The 24,717-nt window shown below is 36.0% G+C and overlaps 1 protein-coding gene across 2 annotated transcripts in view; it reads left to right on the forward strand.

Annotated features, from left to right (window-relative positions):
• Positions 1 to 24,717, forward strand: part of MCF2L (MCF.2 cell line derived transforming sequence like) — an 81,504-nt gene that overhangs the window by 9,843 nt on the left and 46,944 nt on the right. The window contains exon 1 of one of the 2 annotated variants that reach the window (XM_070944195.1): positions 11,106 to 11,231. The exons of the other annotated variant lie outside the window; for it this stretch is intronic. The gene's annotated coding sequence lies outside the window, so the exon portion shown is untranslated. Of the gene's footprint in view, positions 1 to 11,105; positions 11,232 to 24,717 lie in introns of those variants that run through there. 2 annotated transcript variants of the gene reach the window in all.

Here is a 24,717-nt window from a genome sequence, read left to right on the forward strand (position 1 = left end):
GAAATGTGGGTTCTCTTAGTTAATGCTTGACAATGAAATGCTGGCAGAAAACCGAAGAAATGGCTTCAGAAGAATTCATATGGAGACTGTATTCTGTTTCCTTGAACATTGGTAGGAAGACCTGGTTGCCTTAAATTATGTTTGTGCATTTGGGATTTATCTCTGTGTCTGACAGGATCTTTTATCTGAATCAAATTGTCATTGGAATAATTACTGAATCATGTTTAGCTGTGCTGATGAGGAACGTGATTATTTGTTAATTGGGAGTACGATTTTAGCATGCCTTTTTACAGCTGTTGTAACAATAAATTATGGTTGTCGGCAATAGAGGCATTTGAAAGATATTATTCATAGATTGATCTTGTTCAGGGAAACCAGTTCCACTCAGATGCATGATTTTCTTCCAGGATTGTCTTCTAAAATTAAAACTTGAAAATGCCTGTGGTAAATGTAAAAGGTTGAAAGAAAATGGTAGGTTGTATTTTTACTGGTTTAAAATTGCATTATTTATATTTAATATCTCTATCTAAAATATGTTTCTGTTTTTTATTTTAAAAAGTGAAATGTTTAAAATCATTTCAGTTTCTTATTTGTGTGCAATTATTTGTCCAGTAGAATCATATAAAAACACAGAAGAACTTTCTGAATATGATTTGTGAATCAGTGTAGATTGGAAATCTGATATGAGTGTGGCCTTAAGAATGTATGTATCCTATATTTGATAGATAATTTTAATTGTTCCAAAGCATTTTTTCTATATATGTACAATAAGCAACTGTGTGATAATATTTTTTTATTTTACAGTCTATTGATACAGTCTATTTTTCAATATTGCTATTGAGAAATAATTATTTTATTTTAGATTTACAATAGTTGTAAGTAGTAATAAGTTAAAGCTTTTAGGGTATTTATAGAGTGGTTTTTCTTTTTATTTCAAATATATCATCCAGGTAGTAGATTGTAAAAAAAAAAAATTATACCACAAAATAAGCAGTATTGTTTGTCTTGCTATGGATTCTATGCAGTAAAAAACATACAATGAAAACTTAACAGCTAGCTGTGAACTTGTCAAATTCATCACTGAGCTCAAATTTAAAGATCTCACTTTGCTAGCTGATTTTTCTAACCTTCTGTAAGAGGGCAGCACAAGTGTGGATATTAAAATGCCTGTGTCTCTGTGTGCAGTATTCGTTTTAATTTAATATGTTTGATGGCAGCCCAGGAGAAAGTATAATCCAGTAACAAGATTATGCATTCTATAGATATTCTTGCTGTAATGTCTTACCTCCTGCTGTATGTGTGAGGAAGTACCACTATTATAATTTCTTGCAGAAATCTGGTGATACTCCCTTATCCCTCAATTCATGGCTCACTAAATGTATATAAAAGCCCTGTTATTTGCCATTCTTTATTACATTTTTTTTGCCAAATTCTGATGTTTCTTTATATTATTTTTTTCAATAGATGAAATACTTTTTTAAATGGGTGGTTTTCATGTACAATGCTTACACAATAGACTAGTTCATAATTTGTATTTATTTGTTATACCTGGCTGTTTGGGGTCTGTTAGCTACTCCTAGTTCTGTTAATTCAATGGAAGAACAACATTAAAATCTTTAATAAAATAATTAAACATTTTTGAACAGCCATGGAACGATGGGAGAAAATTTACAGCACCTAGAATTTCCAAAACCACCCCTTAAAACAAGACACTGGTCACTTGTATTTCTCCTCTTGCTAATCAGCTTATCAATTTCTATTTAGAAACACTGGAAATATTTAATGGAGTTCCCTAAATGTGTAAGAATTCACTGTACCTGGAAACACCAATTTTGCTCTGCCTGTTGCAAGCACTGCATGGTCAAACTGATTCAATAAACACTTTGTAATTTCAGTTGTAGTCATTAACCATAAACATTTTGTGAAATGTTATTTTTATGCCTCCCCTCCCCCTTAGTTCAATAAGATGTTAGGTGACAAAGGTAATTCATGAGTTTTAGTAGAAGCCATTGTATTCGAGGAATGCAAGTATTCCAAATCAAGGGCATAGTCAAAGTCAACGGTGGTTGATTTTTATTTATGACATTTCCACATTGCATTGGCTTTGCTGCTCTTCTCCGTTCTTGCTGACCAATGGGGAGTTGAGAAGTTTAGCTCTTCATTCTGCACCCCACCTTCCATTCTCATACTTTCCTTGCTGTATTGCAGGGGTGTCAAACTCGCGGCCCGCAGGCTAGATGCGTCACATGCTGGCCCCGTTCCCGCCCAGTTTAGCAAAGGGGGGGAAGTCCCAATATGTCACGTGACTACGCTGTGACAATGCGAGTTTGTCACACCTGCAATATTGGCTTTCACAATAAGGAAGCAAAACAAGCGCTTCTATGATGATGGCAAAACCATCTTTCTCTCCCTAATTACTAAGGGGGGAGTAGCAACATGGTACTAAAACACTTGGGAGGAAAATCTAGGAGATGAGAATCCCTGCTTGTAAGATTCTACAGTTCCAATAGAAATACTGTAAAGGTGTCTTCATGGCATTCCCTTTGGAACAGCAGCTGAAATGGGATTGGCTCAGCTGCCCAAACCCTGGCAATTATGGGGCCTGCAAGCATCCTGGAGACAAAGGTATAAAGTGCTAATCCCAAATTGGCTCAGTCATAACATGTGGAAAAGGTATTAAGAAAAGCTGCTGCCTGAAAGCTGCTACAAACTAATGTAGTAGAGGTTATGTATGCTGAAGAATATTTCATCCAATTTCAATAGAACGTGCTTATGTTTCCAAAATGTAATAGTTATAAATTACTGTAGTAACTAGTGATTTTGCAAAAGTGAGGCCAATTTATCAAAAAAAAAGTTGGGCTAAGTATGTGCAATTGGCCTTAAATTCTAGGTACTTGTATTTGGAATTAAGTCTGCTTGATTTTAGTTGAAATCAACATGCTGCATTGGACTTGAAACAGGATGGCCATGCCAGATCCTTATTAAACTATAAAACCCATCAGGTGTCCTTAGGCCAATCACATTTTCTCTTCCTAAAGAATGGCGTATCTTTTATGCTATGCCAATGCTGGACTAAGTCTAAGCAGACCCAGGCTGGCTGATTTGCTAAATTATTTATAGCACTGTTCATTTCACAGTAGCAACTCTGGGTGGCATACAAAGATTACAACCATCACAATAACACCTGAAATAAAATCATATCACCAATACCAACAGAGCTTGCCTAACTGCATGTTCCTGAAGCTTGGACAAACTGCCAGGATCTTCAGAGCTTTTCAAAATAGGCTGTTCAAGACTTTGCTCAGCTCTGGACATTTATTGAGTGACTTTCAATAAGTCAGTCTCTTTGGCTTAATCTACCCCACTAGTAGTGGCGGGTGGGAATTGGAGGAGTGTGTACATTGCCTTGAACTCCTTGGTGAAAGACAAGAAATAAATAAAAACAAAATATTACTGTCTTGACTTGAACCACTTGGAGGAATTTTTAAAAAAGAATTGATATTTAAAAAGTGGTGTCTGAAAATATATTACCCTTTGTCTTATGTTGGGTTTTGTTTTTAGGTTTTGTTACTCAGAAAAAGATGAAGATGCAAACACTAATAAATTTGCTCAGTAGAAAGTCAATTTCATTGTTATCAGTGTCTCATTTCACAAAAGCCTATTCCGCTAGGTTGGTTTCAATATTTCCAAAAAAGTTGTAGTATATCATCAAAAGAATTGCAGAAATAGTATTGAGAGAATTGATTGAATTTGAAAACTTACTACTCATAATGACAAACACCTGTTAGGTATAATTTGTACACTACTTGTGAAATATGACTCAGGATCTCAACAGGTTAAAGATTTTATGTTCAGCTAGATGCAAAACTTGTATATAGTAATAGAATCAGTGGGCATTTAAAAATATTAATTTTATTCTGAACATTATACTTATAGAATATGATTTTCGCTTTGAGGAGATACATTAAATGTGTGGCAGAATTGTAAATTAATGACAACAGAACAATTCTAATCCCTACTTACATGAATATGGTTACAATAGAGGAAACTTGCCCTCACAGTCAAGGAAAAGGTCTCCATAGATACTGGTTTTATGTCTAGCCAAAAGACCGTGGGAAAAACTTGATGAATGTAGAAATACTTCTAAGATATATACAAATAGTGTATTTAGAATGTTTTAGACCTTCTTGGATTTGGAGTCCCAAGTCGTCTTGCTTCCTTCACAGGTCTTACTTGAGGCCCCTTTGCACTCAGTAGAAGCTGCAGTGAGAATTTTACTTCCTCTTTGTATTACCTACCTGGTCCCTCCCTCCACCACACACATATGCACACACGCCCTACTAAGGGCCAGGACCTAAAGTCCAGACTGGCTGTCACAAAGGGAATAGTCCAGATTCCCTTTTCAGAGTCCAAATCCAGCAAGTCCTAGGAAGAAGTTAAGGCTAATGAAATGCACCAACAGGAATACCCCATTCCTGTTGTTCCCCATTCCTGTTGATTCTTCCCAATCTAGGTTGATGATGAAGGGGCTAAGCCACCTCCAAACAAACTCTGAACATGCTTTTCCAAAACAACTTCTGAAGCAGAAAAAGAGACAGCACATGCAAACTATAGACTGACTGCAGGTGACCCTTGCAATGCCAGAGGAACTGTCAAAACATGTGACACAAATGCTACAGTTTGTCAATTTCTGTTCTTCACTGACCAAGACAAATTAGATAAAGTTAATAAATCCTTGTCCCCTGCTGCTCCTGAACTATGGTGGCGCAGTGGTTGGAATACAGTACTGCGGGCTACTTCTGCTGACTGCCGGCTGCCAGCAGTTTGACATTTCAATTGTTACCGGCTTAAGGTTGACTCAGCCTTCCATCCTTCCGAGGTTGGTAAAATGAGGACCCAGAATGATGGGGGCAATATGCTAACTGTCAGCAACCACTTAGAGAGGGCTGTGAAGCACTGTGAAGTGGTTTATAGGTCTCAGCCTAAGTGCTGCTTGCATTTGAGTCAGCAAAAACAAATTTGATGTAAATACTCTTTCCCTGAAGCATTCAACTCAAATGAATAGACCGTATTTTCTTAATGGCAGTGATAAAATGATTAGTATAACTAATACGAAGGTCTGTCTTCAGAACTACAGATTAGGGCATTGCAGTTCTTCAGATTTGATTTGGTTTCGAAGGATGTGGATGTACCACCTGTCTTTAAGTATGCTTAAAGCTTAAATAGCTATGTCTATTTGGAGATTTATATATCAACTATATATAAATCTGTTCTCAGTGATTGGGATGCATTTGTAGTTATGCTCTGTGAGAAACAATGTATCCAATGGCTCTTACAAAACCGGAAATAGTATCCCCCAAATTTAATTTTGTTTAAACTAAATCCTATTAAAATGTTGGGGATTGTATTACATTTATGTCATGTCTAAGTTCTCAGAAACTTGACATTTTTGTATGATCTTGACATCCTTGTAGAAATTTTAAGGTAAATCACTGAAAAAATTGTAAGATTCCGAGCAATTGGGAGTTCTGGAAAAATAATTTGATTCACAGAATGCTTGTGTTCTTTTTAAAAAGTACTTAAAATAACTTCTGTGTACTGCATTATTTGTAAAACAACTGGGATTATGGTACATAAAATGGGTGGTTATGTAAATATTTAAAATAAATAGCATGAGAGAAAGAGGTTGAAAAACTATGATTTTGAATAAACTATAGTTTCTGTTTAACCTTTGAGTTTTAAAAGCTGTACTTCACCTGAACCAAGCACAGGTAGAATAGTCTGGATCAAACAATAGCATCTCACTGACAGTTACTATTTTAATATTCAGTTGTGATTTGCTACTTTATCTCAACCTCCATTTAGCAATAATGCTAATTATTTATGTGTGCTTATGTCCAGGTAACATTCCATCTTGTTGCAGGCATTTTATCTATTACTGTCCCAACCTTCTTCCAAGAACCCAATGGCAGCTTGAGTGGGAATCATTCCCACAATGACAATCCTGTAAAGTAGGTAAAGGTTTGGACCTGGGTTAGCCTGGAGCTTGTCCGATTATTGACCTCTGTGCCATGCTGGCTTTTCATCCAACTATCTTCCAAAAAGTATAAAAAAAGTATGACGATATTTCATTGGAATTGCAGGCTTTTCAAAAGAAAAAGAAATCTTATTTGAGCAAAGCTCAGATTTTCAATGCCTTGTTTGTTTGTGCTCCAATGCAGTTTGTTTCATCTTTGCACAGGGGAGATAGAAGAGCAGGTGGTATTTGTTCAGAACTTCCAATTAATACTGTTAAGTCCTTGTTCTCTTTGAAGGTGCTAATTAATTGTGGGTTGTTATGGAGACTGGAAAAATCTGATTGAACCTGACAGATTAGTATTCAGAAGAAATAGGAGCAGTATCCTTTTTCTTACAAATTATGATTTCTATGACAGATGTATTTGTACCCACAAACTCTGAATTCGCAAAAATGAGTTACCAAATATTTAGCATTCCTTCCCCACCCACTCCCAGTGATTGTGAGTGCATCCTGCTGGAGTACTTGGAAATCTTCAAGTTTTGTTACCTATGTTAAATTTAACTAATAGCCATCTCGGAGGGAGGGAGAGAGGGAGATACATATAATATGTATCTCTAAGATCTCTCAGCGGCTTTTGATACCATCGACCATGGTATCATGCTGCAGCGGTTGAGGGGGTTAGGAATAGGGGGCACCGTTCTGCGGTGGTTCTTCCTCTCCGACCGCTCGCAGTTTGTGTTAGCAGGGGGGCAGAGGTCGACCTCAAGGCGCCTCGCCTGGGGGGTGCCGCAAGGGTTGGTTCTCTCGCCCCTTCTGTTCAACATTTATGTGAAGCCGCTGGGCGAGATCATCCGTGGTTTTGGGGTGAGGATACATCAGTACACTGATGACACTCAGCTGTACATCTCTATCTCAAACCACCCCAATGATGCCCTTGACGTGATGTCCCGCTGCCTGGAGGCCGTACGCGTCTGGATGGGGAGAAATAAGCTCAGACTCAACCCTTCCAAGACCGAATGGCTGTGGCTTCCGGCGTCCCGGTATAGTCAGCTGATGCCATCGCTGTCTATAGGGGGTGAATTTTTAGTCCCCACAGAGAGGGCTCACAATCTGGGCGTCCTCCTGGACGCACAGCTGTCTTTAGAAGAGCATATGATGGCCGTGGCCAGAGGGGCCTTCTATCAGGTTCGCCTGATTCGCCAGTTGCGTCCCTTTCTGGACCGGGACGCCTTGCGCACGGTCATTCATGCCCTTGTTACCTCTCGGCTGGACTACTGTAATGCTCTCTACATGGGGCTCCCCTTGAAGAGCACTCGGAGGCTCTAACTGGTCCAGAATGCGGCCGCGCAGGTGATTATGGGTGCAACCCGTTGCGCTCATGTAACACCTCCTGCGCGAGCTGCACTGGGTCCCAGTGGTCTTCCGGGTGCAATTCAAGGCGTTGGTTACCACATTTAAAGCGCTCCATGGCTCAGGACCTGGGTACTTACGAGACCGCCTTCTGCCACCGATAGCCTGCCACCGACCAGTTCGCTCCCACAGAGAGGGACTCCTCAGGGTGCCGTCGGCCAAATTATGTTGGCTGGCGACACCCAGGAGGAGAGCCTTCTCTGTGGGAGCCCCTGCCCTTTGGAACGAACTGCCCCCAGAAATACGCACAATCTCTGACCTCCGAGTTTTTTGTTGTGCCCTCAAGACCCTGCTCTTCCGACAGGCAGGGCTATCTTTGTAATTTGTTTTAAATTTGGAGTTTTTAAATTTTTGGGTTTTTCACGAATTTCGGCCGCAAATGTAAGAATTTTAATAATTTTTAAATTTAATTATGATGTTTGTATTGTGTTTTTACTTGACTGTGCACCGCCCGGAGTCCTTCGGGAGAGGGGCAGTATAGAAATAAAATTATCTTATCTTATCTTATCTTATCTTATCTTATCTTATCTTATCTTATCTTATCTTATCTTATCTTATCTTATCTTATCTTATATCTTGAGTTTTGCTTATCTGCAACTTTACTGCTGCTTTCCAGAGTGGTTCCAATGATGGTTCTGAGATTTTTGCAGGGAAAGTTTCACTACTCAGTCAGGGGTGTCCACATGTAGAGGATCAAAAAGATCAAGATGGCAGCCTAGATGGTGCCAAAGGTCAAAACCATGCAGTTGAACCCCCACACATTTTAATTGCCTGTGCTCAGTAGTAGCATTTGTATGCTCACTTAAAATATTTTGCAAGCTCACATTGAATTATAATGGTCTCATTTAAACATATAGTAAATAAATATTTACTCTATGATTCCTAATCTAGAGACTCTGCTCAGTATAGTAGACTTTCAAATTAGGAAAAAAATATTTCAAACCGGATGAATAACAAAAAATTGGCCTCTAGAGCAGGGGTGTCAAACTGGTGGCGCATGGGCCGAATGCATCATGCACAGGCCATGCCCACCTTTTCTCTGCAAAGGCAAAAAACATGATACGTCACATGATGTCATTTGACACAATTGAGTTTGACATCTGTGCTCTAGAATCTTGGGATGGCACTTACACAAAAATGCCATCTGCATTTTTAAAATCAATTTTTATAATTTTGATGTGATAGAAAGGGTATACACATTATAGTATTTTTAATTACTACCAATCATTGGTACTGTTACTGTTTCCAGGAACTCATTTTTCATATTGTTTGATTTGTCTTTGTCTTTATATGTACGGTGGATAATAAAAATGTACAATAATGTGGTTGCATAAGTGTACACACACTCTTATAAGTAGGGATGTGGCTGTGTTAGAGTTAATCACATTCAAACTGGTGTTGAATACTAGTCAGTGCAACAGTGGACGTCACCAAAAGTACATCATACCCACAATGAAGCATGGTGATGGCAGCATTATGCTTTGAGGAATTGGGGCTTTAGCCAAGGTAGAGGGAATTATGAACAGTTCTAAATATCAATTTTGGCACAAAGTCTTCAGGCCTCTACTTAAATGCTGAAGATAAAGAGAAATTTCATCTTTCAACACGACAATGACCCAAAGCATACCTCCAAATCAACAAAACAATGGCTTCACCAGAAGAAAATCAGAGTTTTGGAATGGCCTAGTCCAGGGGTGTCAAACTCGCGGCGTCACGTTATCGTCACATGACATATCGTGACTTTCCCCCTTTTGCTAAAACGGCAGTGGGCATGACCAGCATGTGACGCATCTGGCCCGAGGGCCATGAGTTTGACATCCCTGGCCTAGTCAAAGCCTGGACCTGAATCCAATTGAAAAATCTGAGATTTTGTATAGGAGATGGTCTCACAGTCTGACAGCTTTTGCAAGGAAGAGTGGGCAGAGATTCCCAAGGCAAGATGTTCCTACCCCAAAAGATGGAATGCTGTCATAAAATCAAAAGGCGCTTCAACAGAATATTAGTTTAAGGTGGGCACACTTATGCAACTATTTTATTGTAAAGTTTTTATTTTTTTCCCCCTGAAAGATTTCAATTTGCTTTCAATTATTTATATACACAGCTTGTATCATACATTAATGGTGGAAAAAAAATCTGAATTTATTTATCTTGGTCTGATTTTTTTACATCTCAAAAATCTGGCATTTTAAGAGAGGCGTGCAGACTTTCTATATTCACTGTACGTAGATCATAAGTTATGTTTTTCCAAACCATTGTTATAACATGCAATATGGGAGCGTTTTAAAAAGCAACTTTAAAGCCCTACTGTAAAAGAAAATAGTCAAATTGCATATCATGAAAAATTTAGTGAAAACAAAATTAATATTTATTCTAGTATTGAAGAATGATACAACTCTAAAAAGTGTTGGTTTTTTTCATGTAAAAAAATTGACATTGTCTTTCATTATGTCACATTTTTAAAGAAAACTCCATAAACTGGGATAATTTAGTCTTCCAATTGTTTTTGTGTATATATATATATATCTTTCTAAAAACACACATTTGTTAGAAAAGTAAGAATAATGCGCCGTATGCATTTTTCACATAAGATAATGCTCAACTCTTAAGTCTCATGTGGTGTTAGATTAGCTGTTATATTTCACAGTGTTTGCAGATATTGGTATGCTATTGTGGGAAAGTGCTGGCTTTCTGATTGCACCTCCAGTTAAATATCTATCATGGAAAGGAGTTACTGCCAAGGAAAGCAATGCAAGCAGTTTCCTCTCTCCTGTGTTGAATAAGATGAGAACAAATCCTGCAGCACAGTGGTCTGTATCCCCTCCCTTCCTTCCCATTGCAAGTTGTTTATTAAACCAGAGTTTTTCTGGGAGTTGTTCTTTTCCGTTTTGAATGCTTTGTCGAAAAATCAATTTTTGCTTTGAAGATCTCCGAAGCAACATAATTTGGATAGACTGACGGACAATTAATTCTTGCTATATGATGAGTCCATAAACCTTGAATTTGAACATTGGTAGGTTTCTCTGCCTTATTGAAATCAGCAGCCTAGAAACAACCTTGACAGAAAACAACATTCTTTACTGCCAGATCTAGGATTTGAAACTTTTAGTTTTCAAATAAAAGATGTCTGTTTCATTAAGTGCTGGTTTTTGAATATTTGAAGAAGACCTGTATGGATATCTATTGCTTGGCAATTCAGAGGATATTCCTATGCAATTAGTGAAATGTGAAATGATAAACAGATGAGAATGCTGTGAAAAGATACATGGTAAAGAGAGAGACCGTACACTTGGATGTAACTACAATCAAAGATTCTAATTAAAAACACTTCTGGATCAAGTATATGTCTAGTTTCTTTTGATTTGAAGGACTGGCTATTAGAGAAATAGTGAATGTCTTTTGTGCATCAAGAAATTGGATGTGCTTTGAAATTTGCTCAGCAAAGTGTACAGTAAGCCTTCAAGAAATTCACTGCTTTTCTTAATGAAATAAATGTGATTTAACTTTATTCTTGTAATGTTGCAGTGTTTGATAATTTTAAAAAAGACTCACTTTTAAGTAGCATCGGAGTACCAACTGCAATCAAGGTTTCAAGACAAATACTGTATAGGTTTCATTCTAGGAAACGTTAAAAATTAATGTGACAACAACACCATGTCGCAGCGTGGATATTCAAGAGATGGACAAGAAAATCATCACCAGATACTTCACAGAGTCAGTCATTTCCGCCAAAGGGTTACCTCAACTATTCAGCGATCTCTTGCAAAAAGGCATGGAAGAAATTACGCTTCCCACACCTGGTCGGGTGAGAACTGCCCCCAAAAATTTTTTAGCATATAACTACTATCTATAAAAGTATAATGCTTGTTTTGTAATGCTCTTAATTTATTGGAAAAGATATGTACATCAATTGTTTATATTAGTACTCTGCTGGGTCATTAAGCAACCTGGGTTTTCTTCTACCTAAGCTAATAGATAAGCATAGCTCCATTCTCTTCAGAACAAAGCGAGCCTGCATGCCTTAGTATAAATGGTTTTCATTTGAAGTCTTTCTTTTAACTAATATACACTACACCATTTTGAATGTTTCTATTTTCTGTGGTGGTACTGATATGCCTGTCTTATGCTGACCAAAGATCATTTAAAAATGGATTTAGCATCAACTAAATTGATATCCTCAGAGTTTCTAAATTAACTGTTAGTAAATGTATCTTCAGATACACAATAACTAACTTTTAGTATTTCATCATTTTAAAGACTTACGTTAATAAAACTACCAGAATCAAGCTTTGGATATTATTATTATTATTTATTAAATTTTTATACCGCCCTTCTCCCAAAGGACTCAGGGCGGTGAACAGCCAAGATTAAAATACATACAATATGAAAATTAAAATAATTTAAAACATAATTAAATCAATTTGGCTTCCCCAATTTAAAACCCCTTACCCATAAAATTAACCAGTTAAAAATTTTAAGCCAGCCCGGCTTGCTGAAATAGAAAAGTTTTCAGGGTCCGGCGGAAAGTACAGAGGTCCAGGATCAATCATATCCCTGGGGGGTAGCTCGTTCCAGAGGGCGGGTGCCCCCACAGAGAAGGCTCTCCCCCTGGGGGCCGCCAGTCGACATTGTTTGACCGACGGCACCCTGAGGAGACCCTCTCTGTGGGAGCGTACTGGCCGGTCGGAGGTTATCGGTGGCAGAAGGTGCTCTCGTAGATACCCAGGCCCTAAGCCATGGAGCGCTTATGACTCAATCATTTAGTTCTGGTTGTATAGTTTGCAGAAAAGAAGCTTTAGGGTTTGAAATTATTTATTTATTTACTAAATTTATATGCGTCCCATTGTGCTGGTCCAAAAATGATCCACAGTTATCTGCTAAACTAGGGCCTCTAGTGGATTTCTTTTCTTCATAATGTTTGGTTTTTGTTTATTTGTTTGCATACATACACAAACGCACAGCTGTAATAAACCTTATCAGATTTCTAACTTGGTTTTCATCCATTTGGCTCTCAATGAAATGCACCATTTGAAGAATGTTCATCCCAAAGTATATAGTTAAAGGTCTATGAAGATTCTCAGTCATCCAGGACATGGTTGTCCCAAAGGTGCTTTCTTTCAAAAGACAACTGGACTTCCTTGTTTTGCTAGAAGACGTTTTGCTTCTCATCCAAGAAGCTTCTTCAGCTCTGACTGAATAGTGGAGAATGGATGATTTATATTCCTTGCAGTCATCTGGTTGTTAGCCCTCTTTGACAGAAAGCACCTTTGTGTTACAAATTTATCTAATTTGTTCATTTGCTTATAGTTTTCTTGACTTTATTTTTATTTGCCTTTTTTCACTTATTTTATACTCTTTACATTCTTTTAACTGGTCAGTTTTGCCTCTATTTTGGGATGAAGTTTTACTGACCAAGTAGTTTTGAACTTCAAAATTATTATAAATGTGAAAGTGACATTGGATGAATCCAATATCCTTAGAAACTCCTCTGAGTTGCGAATGCAATGGTTTCCTTTGTCTCCCAGCACTCAATAACACAGATTGACTGAAATCTTGCAGTTTCCTTGCAAGGAGCAGCTCTCTGGACCACAAGTGGGTGATCGCTCTTTATCCAGAGATGTTCCATTAGATTGTGCTTGCTGCCAGTCAGTTTTGGCTGCAGCAACATCTCTGCACCTTTGGAGAGGTCTAGTTCGCTATTCCTTGCCTAGAAGTCCCCTCTAATGGACTTCCTTCACTTCTTAATAACATGTTTTAACCTTACAGTACACTTGTAAGCCTATTAATATTTGTGTTTAAAATGACATACCTAGGTAATAGGTAAAATGTAGAAGTGAAGTATGGATTTACTAACATAGTGACATAATAAATACAACATATGTTGTTTAAACAGAATAATAACATGCATAGCCATATTAACTTTGGATTATTGCTCAAAGCATATTTGTTTATCCAAGGTGAGGGTATAAGCCAAATCAAATATTCTAGAAAAAGAACTTACAAACTTATATTCATAATTAGAGAAAGCTGCCCTTCATCCTTGAAATAACAATATGTCAAAAATGTTTTTTTAAAAGAGGTTTTCTGTTGATATTAAATTTGGAGATAAAACTGATTAATTCTCTTAATACTGTAATATCAGTATATGATAATCGTTCAGAACATGGGTTCCACGGCTATGGTTGAAATTATGGACAAATATATGGATCTCAACTGCTGTGCCTTTTTCTAACATCCTTGTAAATTTTTATTTGAAAGAACTGTGCTTTACATTCAGTTTTCCCAGAATTTTTAGCTCGGTGGTTTTTAAAGGGTGCAAGAATCAATTGTTGCATTTATAGGCACTATTGTTGCACAGAAGTCATCCCTGCTAGCAGGGGTGGGTTCTACTTACCTTTACTACCGGTGGGCAGAGCCTCCCGCTGCCTTTACTACTGGTTCTAAAGAACCAGATAGAACTGGGAGCAATCCACCACTGCCTGCTTGCCTCAAGCCTTTTTCAGACAATTCCCAGAAAACTCTGGTATAGAATTTGAGGAATCAAGAACCAAGAAAAAATACCCTTCCTTCCTCTTTCTACTGATTGCACTGGTTTCCTCAGTGGAAAAAGTCTCTGGATTCTTCCTTCTTGCTTGTTGATGGATCTCAGGATTCTAATGAAAGCAAAATAGATTCTACAAGACTAGAGCATGCCTAACTGTTCACTGCCATGCTTCCCTTAGGCTAAAATGTCTGGCCTAAACTTAGCAGAGTCAAAATCCTCCTTTACTGCATTGTCATCATCTGGATTAAAAATAATATAAGAATCCTTTCTTAAAAGCCAAGACGAAAGTATTCATATCAGCTAAATAAGACACAAAAAGGCATAAGAAAAGGCTGGTTCTGCTGCTACTGCTGTGATTACTACAGCACAAGTACATAGTATAGTAAAAATGAAGTGCAAGAAATTAAAAGAATTGAAAAGAAATTCTTTTTCTTTTTAAAGAAAATACAAAATAAAACTGACAGAAAACCATGATCAGCTACTGCAAAAACAGTGAAATCTCACTGAACAACTTAAGCTAGGCTTTCTCACTCACTCAGTTAGTCAGTCAGTCAGACAGACAGACAGACAGACAGACACACACACACACACACACACACACACACGCTCAAACTTCCTCAAAGGTTTGCAGTTCTGGAGAAAAAAATGGAAGTACTCCATATGCCATTTGGGACTGAAAGAAAGATAGGATATAAATGTAACAAGTAAATAACAAAAGAACAATAGATAGTAAAGCATGAACAATACTCCAAGGTATGCCCCCAAGCATTGGATTTGCAAAATTTATTAGGTACCAGGACTAATATATCCTCTCCGAAGTATTTATACTTCAACAGAAATTGTTTCTCACCTTCCCCAACACCTTTATTCATATGTACAAATTATATTCTTCAAGGTGTTGGTGACCACCTTTAAAGCGCTCCATGGCTTAGGGCCGGGGTATCTACGAGACCGCCTTCTGCCACCAATAGCCTCCCACCGGCCATTTCGCTCGCACAGAGAGGGCCTCCTCAGGGTGCCGTCGGCCAGACAATGTCGGCTGGCGACCCCCAGGGGCAAAGCCTTCTCTGTGGCGACACCTGCCCTCTGGAACGACCTACCCCCAGAGATACACACGATACCAGACCTCCGGACTTTTCATCGGGCCCTGAAAACACATCTATTTCATCTAGCTGGGCTGGCTTGATCCCATCCTTGCGGTTTTAATTTGTAATTGGTTTTAACTGGGTTGTTTTAAATTGATGGCCAAAATTATTTAATGTCTTTTAAACTGCTTTTAAATTTTATATGTTGTGTTTTACCGTGGCTGTTCACCGCCCTGAGTCCTGTTGGAGAAGGGTGGTATACAAATATAATAAAATAATAAAATAAAATAAAATAAAATAAAATAAAATAAAATAAAATAAAATAAAATAAAATAATAAAATAAAATAAAATAAAATAAAATAAAATAAAATAAAATAATAATAATAATAATAAAATAAAATAAATAAAATAAAATAAAATAAAATAAAATAAAATAAAATAAAATAAAATAATAAAATAAAATAAAATAAAATAAAATAAAATAAAATAAAATAAAATAAAATAAAATAAAATAAAATAAAATAAAATAAAATAAAATAAAATAATAATAAAATAAATAAATAAATAAATATTCTGGAATGTGAAATCAGGTGCTTTTAGAACATAGCAAGTAGTGCCTCCTGGGACAGACACCTGGCCTATCTAGTCCACCAGTTCACCCAGTGGTCAGCCAACTACACAAGGAAGTTCTGGTGAAGGGAAAATATAGTTTCAAAGTAAACTATAAAAGTTCAGGTTATTTGTTTATATAGTGTCACTATAAATGCACATTTATAGTGTCACATGCACTTTTATGTTTTTATCATGATGTGTGCATGTGGCTGGGGAAAGATGTTAGAAGTTCATGGTGTACATCAGAAATGGCTGCTTTGTACTTCCAATATTAATCTATTAAAATATACGTGTACAGATTTACCATATATGTAAATGTTACCATATTATATTCTATTGCTATTGAGATGATCCATAAAATACACTTAAATTTTATAAAATTGTGATTCCTGCTTCTGATGCCTTATTATTTTAATTTTGTAAGTTTTGTCTAATATAGCAATTGAAGTAGTTTTATTAATGCACATTTCAGTTGTTATCTAGAGTTTTTCAATATTGGACAATTATTATTTTAGCTGCTAAAATTAGATGAGTTCCTTATTTTTAAGTTTGAGATTTGGTCATGTAATTAAATGCAATAAGCCTAACTCTGACGAGAATTCAGTTATTTGTTTAGTCATGGAACTTTTCTCTGCCCAATTTATCCCAAAATGGAATAGCTTTATTGGATGACCACCACAATTGAACCCCTTCCCTATTTTTTTTACATTTCCAACATTTGGAATAATAATTTTGATGTATCTATATGCCAATCTAATTAGACTGAAGTGCAGCCATGTATAATCTTTCATTGCAGTTCTTGCATTGAAGCAGAATCCATCCAGTTTCCATAATTTCTGCCAATTTTTTTCCAGCATAGATTTACCAAGATCAATATCCAAGCTTCCTTTAAACCATGGGGTGGATCTCCTATGTTATTTGCAGTATTATCCTATACATTTTTGAGGTTATTGCTTTTGGTTGTTCTAAGTTAAGTATTACATTCTGAAAAATTATATAACACCATATTGCTAAAGCTCTAATATTGCTATTGTTCAAAAGAAATTTGAGTTGATATCAAAAGATTCATATTAACTTACCACCTATTTGTTTATCTGTCTGATCTTTATTGAGACGTTCCTTATTTCAATAAAAATATTTTAGTTTATAAAGATTGTGCTCTCTCAAAACTAAAAAAGAAATAAAGAAAACATATATGCCTATCCTTGTAGTTAATTTTAGATCAGACGAATACTCTCAAGGTGTGGTTAGTAAAGTAGGCCTACCTGGTTTAAGTAAACATCCTGCTTAAAGTTACTGTAAATAGCTTTTATTGCTAAGAGTAATTTAAGGATGACTGGCAATTATAAATTGCTCTACATAGGTTATGATTTTAAAGGAACACAATTCATTCAGGAATAAAATAAATCCTACTTGTGTGACGATGAGTTATGCAGCTATTTCAGTAGAAGAAATGGAAAGTTACTATTTCTTTTCCTGTCATTGCTCTCGCCTAGTTTCTATGGTTCTTGGTAAGTACATAATTTTTTTTTTTTTATATCCAGGTTAGAGAATTCAAGTTATAGTTTATGTTATGTGACTTAGGTTAGCCTTCTGCAACTTGACTGTGGGAGTTCAAATCTATACATCTGAAAGTACTGAAATATGTGGGAAACACATAAGAGGTAAGGTCAGTTTAAGCACCAGTTTGGCTTAATAGGCTATTTTGGAACAATTTAGACATTCAGTGCAAATGTGTAGAGTGAGAGACTGAAGGAAGAATTCTCTCTAATGTTGTATACTGACATAACTATTTCTTGTAGACACAGATTAATCCAAAAGATTTTAAGGGAGAAGACATGTGGCCAGTCATCTACACTCCTCCACATCACCTTCTCTAGCTGTGGCTGGGTTCCTTCTTCAAGCACCATTTTCAGAATTTGAAGGGGAGAGAATTGTTCTTTATCGCATACATTGATGTGAGAGAAACTAAATACAAAGTGGAACAGTGACAAAAATAGCTACTGAAAATGAACTAAGATTTGGGGAGGGGTGAAAAAAATGTACATTTGTACAGGTAGTCCTCAATTTACAACCATTCATTTAACTACATTTTAAACTACATTCATTCATTCATTAAACTACATTTTTATGACAGCCTCATAAAAAGTGGTTACAACCTTTCTTCACACTTACGGCCATTGTACCAGCCTGAACATGGCTGGGATTGCCATGTTTAACGCCCCACCAAGACATAAAGTCCATTGATTAAATTGGAAGTTACTCATTCTTTAAAATTAGGGGACAGCATCACATTGTAGGAGACTGCCTTGTCAGCAGACTTCAGTTCTCAAAAGTTAGATTATAAATTCAATATGTAGATAAGTAGTAATGCCTTCTGGTAACACAGTACTAGCTGCTTTTAACTGGAAACATAAGAGTTGCTGCTGTGAATTGGGCAGCTCTAAATCATTTCAATAAATGCATAATAATCAACTATAATATCCACTTTTAAAAAAACCAATGTTAACCAGTGATTTTGCCATTCATTAGGGTTCCTCTCTAAGATGAAACTGATGGCAAGTAGGATGAGAACCAACAAAACATAGAAATATAATAGTAAAGAAATGGAAGTGAGGTAGAATTTCATACCGGCTGTGTGCCATATTTATACCCAAAAGGTAAATGTTAAAAAGAACCCCAAAATATTACAGTTATATGCATATCTGTACTTGAAGAATGGATAGGTATATTAGGATTTTTAAAAAAAACACTTAAAACCTGTGGCAGTGCAGTGTCACCAAGAAGAATTTTAAAAAATACAATCCAGCAAGTAGTCTCTGTGATGACTGCAACCTTGACAGGATGAACAGTTCAAAGTGATATTTTAAAAATTCTCTTTGGTGACTAAAGAATGGGAATCACTTTGCAGACATGCACATTATGTAATTTTTGATGGTTTTCAAGTACACTGCCTTTAAGGCATTTCTGCTGTTTTGGACATCTGAATGGTAATATACAGAGTAATGTAAAATAAAATAACTTCCTGTAGCTCTTTTGTAGGGCAGAGGCTCTTTAATATGGAAGTTATCCCTTGTGTACATAGCAGAAAAGTACATAGAGAAATAATATAAACAGCACTGTAAAAGGTGACGTCCCTTGTTACTCAGTCCTATTCTTTGCATCTGGGATTAAACAGGAAGGGTCGTAGGAAATTAAAAAAAAGAGAGAGAAGTCATTGTTCTAAACAGAAGATCGTTTGCAAGATTAAAACTCTTCTTTGAGGTAAGGACATATTTCCCTTTGGATCTACAAAGGAACTTAGGACACAGTTCAGTTCACTGTGTCTCTGTGTTATGAAAAAACAGACATTTTATGGAGGCTGTTTTCTGTATGAATAGGGTTACTCTAGCTGAACCGCAAAAACTAGATAATAGCAGTCAGAATATTTTACATATCTGTCCTGCCATCTTTTGGTTTTTCAACCCATGTATAATTTCTGATTATTGACTTGCTGAATTTTATTTGTAGTTAATTGAATTTTTGTCATGCTCCATTCAGGCTTTTGGACTATAATAATCTGGCATAGTTCTCAAATGTCAGGTACAAACTTTAGCTAGAAAAAGATTGCACTCTAACATTCTAGCTGACTAGATGAACAAGTTTGTTCACAAGTTCCTTCTTTCTCTTCCTCTTCAAAAAGCTCTGTTTGTTTTATATAGTAGACTTTCAAAATTATGCCATGCATCCAAGTGCAGAATTTCCATTGGCTGATAGGCAACATTGCTTATCAAGTTGAGGACAGTGCTCACCTATGGAAGGGATTTCAGGTGCTTAAAGGGAGAAATTGACACATTAAACATCTGCAAAAAGTATCTATTTTGTCTTTTAAACATCTTCAAACCACAAAATTGCAAAATGCCCACAAACATTTGATTTCCACCCAACCCCAACCTTTTACCACTTGTAATACTGGCATCCAGATTTGGTCCCAAGGGGATGCAGTCAAAGAACTGCTTGTCTTTGTTCCATTATTTGAAGAAACAAAATCAGAATGTGGTTGCTTGTAAAGAGAAATAAGTAGCCACCATTTATATGTTTATTTTATCTTTTTAAAAATTTCCCTTGAAACCTGAGAAATAGCAAGAGTTTCAGACTCACAGCCATGAGTGCATAGAACCATCAAATTAATTGTGTGTAGTCAGTGCATGAAGACAAAGCAAGACAGGAATAGCAGGAAGTATAACAGCAGCATGCCAATCTTAGAATAGAATAGATTTTTTTTAATTGGTCAAGTGTGATTGGACACACAAGGAATTTGTCTTGGTGCATATGCTCTCAGTGTACATAAAAGATACATTCACCAAGAATCATAAGGTACAACACTTAATGATAGTCGTAGGGTACAAATAAACAATCAGGAAACTATCTATTTAAATCATAAGGATACAAGCAACAAAGTTAGTCATACAGTCATAAGTAGAAGGAGATGGGTGATGGGAACGATGAGAAGATTAATAGTAGTGCAGTCTTAGTAAATAGTTTGACAGTGTTGAGGGAATTATTTGTTTAGCAGAGTGATGGCTTTCGGGGAAAAACTGTTCTTGTGTCTAGTTGTTCTGGTGTGCATGCTCTATAGCGTCGTTTTGAGGGTAGGAGTTGAAACAGTTTATGTCCAGGATGTGAGGGGTCTGTAAAATCTTTATATTTATATATTTTAAAAAACAGCTGGTGGTGTTGATCCTCTGGCCATGAGGAAATTGTGGTAGAATGGCAGACAAGTTGGCATACTTACAATTGTGCACTGTAGCCCTACCCTAGCTCTGGCCATGGTCTATTAGTTCTCCGCCAATGTGATAGGTAATGGCAAATCTATAGGGATCTGGTTTCTTCTGCATGAATAGGGGTGATAGTCTGCTCTCCTTCATAGCCGGAGGTTCACTCCCCTCCTCGCCATGTTTTCCAGGAAAGGCTGAGAGTTCCTGCTATTGCTCCTATTTCCTACTTCCTTATGTTCTGTGGCTATTCACTAGAATAGTAAACCCTTGCAGATCGTCTCTGGGAACATGGCTGGAAGGAAAGTACATTTCTTGATATGAAGGAAGGCAAATATTGACTCTTGGTGTAGCCTCTTACAGCTGGACTTTGCTGTTCGGGGCTGAAGCAGAAGAGCTACGTCATCCTCTCTTCACCCTTTAACCAGGAGATTTCCCACAGGGGCCTTTCCCACCATATTCCCACCTTTGTCCACTGCAAAGCTGTTCCTTGGTTTCTGCCCCAGGCTGGTCACTTCCTATCCAGGACAGCCCTAGGAGATAAGAATTTTGTTCAACTATTAAACTTGATCTGAAATCCTAAATGTTCAAGATTCCTTATTACTCACAGTTTTGACCCATCTTTTATAAATAAAAGAAAATACTGCATTAAAAGTAAATTTTATTTTACAAAGAATATTGTTTTAACTTTATTGCTACTGATCAGATCAAATCTATTGATATAAAAACTGCATATTGAGTATGTTTAGCATGTAAATGTACAAGACAAAGCAAAACTGAAATTCTTAACAGTTGTTTCTCTCAGTTTCATTTATTTTTGTGCTTATTTGTTTTACTGAGTCCAAGTTTGCTAGTAATCTTGAAGTCACTAATTAACAGATAATCTGTTCAACAGTTACTTAAAAGGATCCAATGAAGTAAGAACTTTCTTAACAATAGTAGCTGGAAGTTCACTGGCCTGCTTGAATTATATTTAAGGAGGACCATCTCTTTTTTAAAAAAATCATTTTATAAATGCCGCTAACATATAAATAAACAGAATTAGATCATATTATGCTTTGTAATCTAATTCATCTGCATGGATAAGAAATATTTATAGGTCTCTACATTTCTGTAAAATTTCAACTATCACATTTTATGCCAGCGTATCAAGAACTATGAGAATGATTGCATTTATGCTACTTTAAAGAAGGATTTGTAAGTAGCGTAAAGGGAAACTTTGCCTTTATTGAAAAATAAAAAATCATAATTTATGGATATTTATTAGAGAATGTACAATTGTTATTGTACACGTTTTTGTGTAGCTCAAACACTACATGGATATTTGAGAGCTGTATTTCTTGTCTGCCTTTGCTTTAAATGTATGAGATCTGGGGGTTTTATTTCAAATGTGAACTTCCCTTTCCATTTCAAAGAAATGTTCCATTACAAAGCTCCTTAAGAGAGGCAACTATCAGGTGACCTCTGATGTTCTCTGAAGCTGAAAAGAGATGGCTCTACTTGATAGGTTACCATTTGTTAAAGAAGGGTTCCTTGAGGGAGGCTTTTGACATGCCACTCCAAGAGAGGAATTAATTTGCTTGGAAAATTGGGTGTTAAATTTGCTGAGGGACTGCCCTCATATTCTGAACAACCGACAACTCAAGAAGGTAAATTCAGTGCATGTTTGTTTATGACCATAGAATAGAAAAGCAGGAGTAAGCCAGTAAAAGCTAACCCTTGCTGGATCATTGACTTTAAATGTAATTAGAAGAAAAGGCAGTTTGTTCCACTAAAAGTTTAAACTTCCACTGGAAGTTTAAAGTGAAAGGCAATGAGATTTTCTTGTGTTTTAAAGCAAGGCTCACAGATATACTGAATTTTCAGTACATTAATTTATTGCAAGACTTTGAATTCAATGTTTTTGTTTTACAAGATTATTGCACAATTATGAGATCTTTTAAAGAAAAACAAAGGTTTGTATGACTTTCATGGGTTTTTTCCCCTCTTCCTTTCTTTTCCTCCTTTTGACGTTATTGTACTAATGTAACTTTAGTGATTTTTGTACATTGTTAGATTATTGTGCTTGTTTTATAACATATCTTATATTCTTTTTATAAAACTAAAGTGTTTGTGTATTACAAAATTATTTAAAAATTCATTTGCATTTATTACTTTGAATGCTGTTTAAGTTACTTGCTACAGGATGATGTAAACAGAATGATTGCATACAGTTAGTTCTTCTTTTATAAACCCTTCTCTGACTTGAAACAGGCTGTGTGAGACTAGTGCAGGCATGAGGATATAGTGCTTTTAAATGTTTTTATTCCACTGTTTCTCAATCTTTTTAGCACAGAAAGTTCACTCATGCACACAGAAGTGTGTATTTAATTGAACTTAATTAAACTTTCTGTTGTAATCTTGCCTTTTAAAAGGGTATAAATGAAACATTGGAGACCCTCTTTTCAGTAAATAGTGAAGCTACAGTCCACTATGAAACTGAAAGCTTGTTTTTGAGGAAATTTGGGAGGAGGGGAGAGAGAAACCAAATACTGCTGAAGATTCTGTTCACGTCGTTTGCCTTGTATTCTCTTTGGTGTGCCTAACTGTTGCAAAGGAATACAGCACAGGATAGAGAACTGTGTCATGTCAGGTTGGTGATTTGCATTTTAACATTTCTTTTTTCTAAATAATTCTGTTTAGAGTAAGATTTACATTAAATGACAGTCGAAACCTCATTGTATGGTATGAATGAACAGTTTTCTTTTTAGAGTAACTTCAGTCTTCCCAGGGTATTTTGCATTCAAGCCAATGTGATCCTTTTTATGGCATAGTTTCTGCTGAACATAATAAAAATTGTGGTTAAGTAAACATTAAATAAGCTGAAACATAGCTTATAAAAAATTAAATTTTAACCATTTGCCAACTACAAGTTTGCAATATTTTAAGGGAACAAACTATTTTAGGTGAATTCTAATAAATATCTATTCAACTATTACTCCAGCTGCTTTGGTATAAATAATATCAAAAAAATCATGTATCATCTTTCGGCTAGAATTATTGTTCAACCCAGTTTGCCATTGGAGAGGAAAAGATCTTTTCACATGCTTTTTCTACAAATTGAGCTACTGTTAAACACAGATGAAATTTCATGAAACTTGCATTATGGCATTATGCTAAAATAATATATAAAATGAAGCCTTTTCACAGCCACTGTAATAATCTATGAGGAAAATAATTGTATTAGCCTTGACTATCTTGAAGTTCATTCATTGTAAAAAAAATACTATAAACTGAAAGACTACTCTTAGCCCTTTCTAAAATGTTATTGATAGTTCAGATTGTATGCAAAAGGATATGAGAGACTCCCAACATCTTTCATGGTCTGTGGGACAATAATAGACATACCCATGAGTTTGAATTTGACTTACAATAGGAACATGACCTTGTTAGCTTTTGATTGATTGATTGATTGATTGATTGATTGATTTAATTCTCAGTTGGGTTTAGTTTACAGGATCAATGTGAGTTCTCAATTGTTTAACTTTACAAAACCTCATTCCTTCATTAGGTAATAATAAAGCAAAGTATAGATGACTCATTTTCTAATATAATCAGTCCTAAAATCTTCTCAAATATTGAAATTTTAATGCTTAATTTTATTGATTAAATTGTATGCCACCTACAGCCTCTCTCTGAGGGAGATAGGTGGTTAAGAAATTGAAATATAAATAAATAAGTTGCCTAATTGTTTTGTAGTTCCCTGGATCTTCCCATTTTCCTGTTATTTCTATTATTGAAGTCATAAACAATTGATTATTGATAATATTATCAATATTTTAATAAAACCATCTTTTTCATCATAACCACATTTATTAAACCTATTAATTTTAAGTGTGCAACAGAAATGGTGCTTATATAATTTTCAGATAGAATATTTTGAAATGACAATGCATTTGAAACAGTCCAGCAAGGTTAAAATAGCAAGGCTATTGCTTACCTCATTGTAAGCCGCCCTGAGTCTCCGGAGAAGGGCGGCATATAAATTAAAGCAAAAAAAAAAAAGAGAGAGAGAGAGAGAGAGAGAGAGAGAGAGAGAAAGAAAAACTAAGATTAAAAAAAAAGGAAAGTGAAAACCATTTCTATGGTTTTGCTATTCATTCAATTTCTTTTTGAAACTAATAAATATTTTCAGTTTTTTTTTTCTCCATCTCTGTTTCTGACCATTTTTGTTTGAGTTTGTTAAAAAGAGCTTTGTAAGGGAATGTTAAGTGAAAAAGACTCAAAATGACATCTGCTCCTTTAGTTCATTCAGT

This window comes from Pituophis catenifer, unplaced genomic scaffold, assembly GCF_029215685.1.
Source record: "Pituophis catenifer annectens isolate HBS135680 unplaced genomic scaffold, rPitCat1.0.hap2 SCAF_4, whole genome shotgun sequence".
In the NCBI taxonomy this organism is placed as follows: Eukaryota; Metazoa; Chordata; class Lepidosauria; order Squamata; family Colubridae; genus Pituophis; species Pituophis catenifer.